Raw genomic sequence first — 6,196 nt, forward strand, 5'->3', positions numbered from 1 at the left:
GGGGGCGGGGGAGGCGGTGCTGGCTCCATTATCATGGACAGTTTTTCTTCATCTGTGAGCTCCCGGGCCACACCTGCTCTTTCATCTTCAAGGTAGAGGAAGAGGATGGTGCAGAGGACATTCTGGTTTGGACCATGCTCTGCCTCACCAGGTTGGGGGTGGGCAGGGCGCAAAGATGAGTGTAACGTTGTAGAAGTCATGTCCCCGAACCATGATCACCAGGAGATCACAGTCCCTGTGGCCAGACTCAAGTTGTCCTGCCAACCCATGCTGTTTGGATGACTTCCAGCTCCAACTACCTGTAACCTTCCGCCTCTTGTTGGGTTCCGACCCTATGCGGATACTGGGCGGCACCAAACTGTTATAAGCAATGATGTTTCTGAGGAAGACAGCAGAGGAGAGGGGAGTGACGAGGAGGAAGCTGAGCGGTTCACCATCCTGCCTGCCAAGAAGCAGGTGGACACGCTCTAATCCTGCTGCTCAGCTAGCTGCTTGCCGCCTGCACCATGTTCCGCGTTCCTGCACAAGTTTCGATAATTTTGTGTGTTCTCTGTTGAAGAGGATGGATAGCCATGGGGTGGAGTGGGCGAGGTCTTAGTCTGGTGCCAGGAGAAAGAGGGTCCCATTCTCCATCGGGCTCCGGTGTTCTCATCCGTAGCTTCCCTTTCCTCCAGGAAGGGGAGGAGCCCTGAACTTCTATCCTGACCCTCTCTCTCCACTTGCTTTTGAGGTTGGAGGTCAGCATCAGATACTCAGAACTACACATTTTTTGCATTTTTGGATAAAGGTCGAAATAAAGTGGTGTGGAGAGTTTTGTGTTTATTTATTTTTTTTTTGCAAATGTTACAGAGAAGTTGTATAGATATTACATAGTTTTTAAATTTATTTACTTATTGGCTGTACTGGGTCTTCCTTGTTGCCTGCGAACCTTCTCTAGTTGTGGTAAGCGGGGGCTACTCCTTCTTGCAGTGCTCTGGGCTTCTCACTGAAGTGGCTTCTCTTGTTTAGAGCATAAGCTGTAGGCACACAGGCTCAGCAGCTGTGGCACTCAGACTTTGTTGCCCAGAGGCATGTGGAATATTCTGGGGCCAGTGATCAAACCCATGTTCCCTGCACTTGCTGACGGATTCTTAACCACTGGACCACCAGGGAAACCCTACAATTTTTAAGCTTTGTAAATGAGATGACTTTTTCCTAGTGTGACATAGACACAGAAGTCATCAAAGAAATGACAAATGTGAGCACATAAAACTATAAAGCTGTGGAAAAAATATCATTAACAAGACTATCTTTCTACATACATAACTGTTAAAGGGTTTATATACTACTATTCAAAGAGCTTCTGCAAATCAATTAAGAAAAAAGCAAGTTTAGGTAGATAAAAAAGCCATAAATTACTGTATACAATATAATATTCTCTACCTCAATTTTCTTTTTTTTTCCCACAGGTAATCAAAAATGTTTTAATGATTAATTTTAGAGATTATTTAACATTGTGGGTATATCCAGATGAGCTTAAGCACACTTTGACAGCACACTATTGAATGTTATAGTTTCTGTGTTGAAATATGTAAAGACATTCTCAAACTAGTACCTAGGAAGACATACATTTACAAATATACACATTCTAGATTTGATAAGGTAAATGTAAACAGATGCCGTGACTCCTTCCAAACAGAAAACCCACAAGACTAATTAAGAGAACCCAACTGGCTCCCTGTAATATGAATGTGCAAAATTAAAGCATGATAAACTGATATTTACATAAATATCAAACCATTCATTTATACATTGTCAATGACCTTCTCAGATGTGTCACGAGTGGTTCAATGAATGTTTTTTTCCTCCAGTGGAGAAGGTATTCAGAGGCTAAATTCCAACACTTTAAAATGACACACAAACAACAGTCTCTATCTGTTTGACCACTGCTTCTAGGGTATGAGACATGATTTTAGGATAAGCAGTCTTATTTTTAAACAAGCATTTCTAAACAAATCTTTAGAGTCGGAGCAGGAAAAAAAAACCTTACAGGTGCTATTAGATTCGCATTAACCAAATCATCTCTACTCAGTTCTCCAGTTCTCTCATGCTGCAGCTATCTGCTTAATTTTACCTTAAATTTTTCTAAGGTCCTTCCCACTCCACCCCTCCCCATTCATTATGGTAAGCTAGGCACATTTTCAAAGGAAGTTTGTGTCAAAACAGATAGATAGCAGTATAGAAATCAATCCAAATTTGGACCTTGGCAACCAGTCCCCCCCCACTGCTCATCTACGGGCCTCTGTCAAATGGTTAACTGTTCAGTCATGTCTCTTGAAAAGTATACATCTTCTCTAAGTGGAAAGCAAAATGGGCTTTGTTTCCTGTATAAAAACACTTACACTTTGGAAATTTAAAATGGCCTACTCATCCTACACACTTCCTAAAATCTTGAAGACAAAGAATATATATTTAAGTTTCATCAAGACTGCTTTAGCTCCTCCCTCCCTTTTTACATTATTAATAGTGGCACTCAAAATAAAAAAATAAGATCTGTTAAAAAGTTAAACTGACTGTTCCACTAGATCTGAACCTGCCTGATTTAAAGCCACATTACAAAAACTGAAGGTGCCGATTTCACACGGACAAGTCACCTGAAGTTCTGTGTCACACGTTAAATTTCATAAACCACGGTTGTTGACTTTTCTGAACGGAGCTATTAGAAATGAATAAAAACTTGAAACATACCCTAATTGAACTAATAAGCTTTGGGCCCTGCTTTTTCAATTTTAAGGCATGTGTGTTTCTCTACTGTAACAACATTTTACAAATTTACAATCACATGCATGATCTACAGTAAAAAAAAAAAAAAAGAAAAGTTTGGATTACAGTGTTATTAAATTGTGAATCACAATTCAGCACCTATCATGTTATAACTAATAAGGCAACAGCAGTGTCGTGTACTACAATAACACGCCCTCCACAGTCTAGCGCAGGGGTCGGTGAGAGCCCAGAAATGTTAAAAAATCTTACGTCTAATTGGATAATCTGTCTACGTTTCCTAGGGGTTTGGAACTGATGGAGGAGGTCCTATGTGAGTCACACTATTGTAGGCTGACTAGTTACAGCAGTTGTTAACGAGCATCAGGCACAACTCAGATGTGCTTACAATCAGACGATGCGGTTCAGAGGCTGCCAACCCTCAGACCTCAGTCCTTCTGCTGCTTCCGCTGTTTCACATTGTTCTCCAGGGAAGAAAAGTTGCTGGTGTGGCCATTCACGGCGGCCACAGAGCCGTTCTGGTGGTTCTTTTGGTGCTCTCTCCTCCGGGAGACCCCTTTCTTGTTGTAGGTCTGAATGTAGAAGTTTGTGAAGAGGGCGATCAGAGAAATCATGTATCCAATCTGGAAATACAACCAACCGAGAGGGAAGGTGCACGGCCAGATGACCCCACAGCTGGTCTGGATGATGGTCAGCACAAACTGAAGCAGCTGCCCCTGCGTGATGTACTTCTTCCACCAGAGGCATGGCCGCATGGACGGGATGGACGACAGGCCGTGGTACGAATACATGAGGACGTGGATGAAGCTGTTAAGTGTGGCGCCAAAGTAAGAGTGGCCGCAGGGGACCCAGTTCATCACGAACCACCAGATGTTCAGCATGCTGGCGTGGCGGTACACGTGCAGGACCGTGATCTGGTGGTGGTTCTTGCGGAGGATGAAGAAGAAAGTGTCCATGAACTCGATGAGCTTGGAGAAGTAGTACCGCCACAGCACGCGGATGATCTTCATGTCGGCTTCTCCTCCACTGCGTGTGCCCTGACAGAAGTTGTACTGGCCTTCCCATATTCCCGTCACTAACTCACAGAACATACAGAGAGACAGCAGACTGAGTCCGAGGAGGACTAAAATACCCCGGCAGGAGAACGGTTGCCTCATCTTCATATATTTTGGTCCCAGCCACACGATTAGCAAGTACAGAATGGAGCAGACCAAGGTGGGTCATAATTGCCCAGAAGAAACCATCCTTTTACTCTAGTATCTCGGGGGCCAAGCCATGCCCGGAAATAGGTGCTAAGCGATGCATCGAAGCGCTCCATTTTAAAAGCTCTTCGGCCGAGCGCAGCGGCGGCTCGGAGAAGCGGCTAGGCGGCGGTGGCGGCGGAGCCCGGGGACCAGCCGAGCCGGGAGGGGGCTGGAGGGAGCTATCGGCCAGCAGGAGCAGCGGCGATGGGAAGAGCTCTACCTCAATTTTCATCCAAAAATTAAGATACTGCTGATTATGATGTTTAATTTTATGTTCCGCTCTTCTGGACCACAGTGCTCCTATATATATTTGATCAAACATTGTTCTAGATGTTTCTGGGAGGATGTTTTGGGGTGCTATTTAGGTTTAAATTGATAGGCTTTGGGTGCTATTTAGGTTTAAATTGATAGGCTTTGAGTAAACCAACTGTCCTTTTGTTAATGTGGGTGGGCCTCTTCCAATCAGTTGAAGACCTGAATAGAACAGAAGGTTGACCTTCCCTCAGCAGGAGGGAATTCTCTACCAGACCTCATCTGCCCCATAGCTCTTCTTAGTTTTCCATCAGACGGCCTTTGGACTCAAACACCAAGTCCATCCTGAGTCACCAACTTCCTGTCCTCCTCTGTCAGGTTCTGGACTCACCAAACCACTGCAGTCTTAACTGCCCTAAACTGAAACAGCTCAATGTCCTTCATGGGGTGTACAAATAAGCAGGTTGTGGTGTAGTCACACAGCGAAACAGAGTACTCAGCAATAAAAGAAAACAAACCATGATAGTATCAAATGAGATGAGCATCAAAGGCCTTATGCTGAGTGAAAAAGCCAGTCTCAAAAGGTTAAAAACTATAACTGATAGGATGTCATTTATGTGGCAGTCTAGAAAAGGTGACACTGATGACAGGGGGCAGGTCTGTGGTTGTCATCAGTTAGGGCTGAGGGGAAGATGTGACTCTGACTGCTCTTTATCTTGATCATGGTGGTAGTTAGAGGAATCTCTGTGTGTTAAAATTCACAGAACTGTGTGCACATCTCTCCCTGAAAAAAGTTCGTATTTATAGTATGACTATTTTTTAAAAGAAAAAAATTAAATTAAAAAAAATGATGCCTGGATGTCTGGCATGGGCAGAAAAGTAGAGCTCTCCCTTTACAGAGGTGGGATAGGCTGGGTGGTGGGGCCAGATCTGGGGGAGGAAGTGAAGAGTTCAGTTTTGGACTTGTGAAGTGGGGATGCTCCCTGGACGCAGACTGGTACACAGGAGTTTGGGGCTGGAGCTTCGGGAGTCAGCAATGTTTAACACGGTGATGAATTAGAATACCTGGGGAGAGGTTATAGAACAAGGGCAAAAGGGGAGAACCTTCCAGAACAATGTTTTCGGGAGAGTAAGGGCAGGAAGAGGAGCTGGGGTTGAGATGGAGGGATCAGGGGATGGTGGGGTATTAGGATCACATCTCCTCTGCCTGACTGTGTCCTCCAGGGGCCTTCCCTGGGAGAAGGGCTGGTGGTGTGAACAGGAACTTCTAAGTGAGAACGAGGGACTGGTAAGAATGATTTTAGAAAGTCATTGGTGGTCTTTGTGGTGTTCTGCCCTCAGATCTAGGCAAAATTCTGAGTGGTGCTTCCTCCTGCTTTCCTCCCTGCCCAACATTCTCTGCAGCAGAGGCCACCGACTGGAAGCCCGGGAGCCAGGCCACCAACCTCAGATCTGTTTTGTTTTCACCACACACAATCCTTTCAAATTTTGAATTGGTTATCAGCTTAAAAGAATATAAAATTTCAGAAACAACAATTTTTTTTTTTTTTAAATTTGGCTGTGTTGGGTCTTGGTTGAAGCACTTGGGATCACGGGCTCTCTAGTTGTGGTGGGCAGACTTAGTTGCTCCAAGTCATGTGGGATCTTAATTCCCCGACCAGGGATCAACGCCATATCTCCTGCATTGCAAGGTAGATCTTAACCACTGGACCACCAGGGAAGCCCTCAAAACAGCAATTTAAATAGCTGTATTTCCAACTTGAAAAATTGGAAGGTATGGCAGCATGGAGCCCACTGCCCTCCATGATAACTAGACAGGAATTGAGTTTAGATGAGCCGTGCACTCTCCACTCAGCCATAGTCCCTACTACTCCCTATGGTGGCCAATACTTTGGCCACCTGATGCAAAGAACTGACTCACTAGGAAAGACCCTGATGCT

General features: G+C 44.7%; 1 pseudogene; it reads right to left on the minus strand.

Moving 5' to 3' along the window:
• Nucleotides 1-1,449: 1,449 nt before the first annotated feature.
• On the minus strand, nucleotides 1,450-4,191 carry LOC110123689 (very long chain fatty acid elongase 5 pseudogene; annotated as a pseudogene).
• Between the last annotated feature and the right edge of the window lie 2,005 nt (nucleotides 4,192-6,196).

This window comes from Odocoileus virginianus, chromosome 20 (assembly GCF_023699985.2).
Source record: "Odocoileus virginianus isolate 20LAN1187 ecotype Illinois chromosome 20, Ovbor_1.2, whole genome shotgun sequence".
Lineage (NCBI taxonomy): Eukaryota > Metazoa > Chordata > Mammalia > Artiodactyla > Cervidae > Odocoileus > Odocoileus virginianus.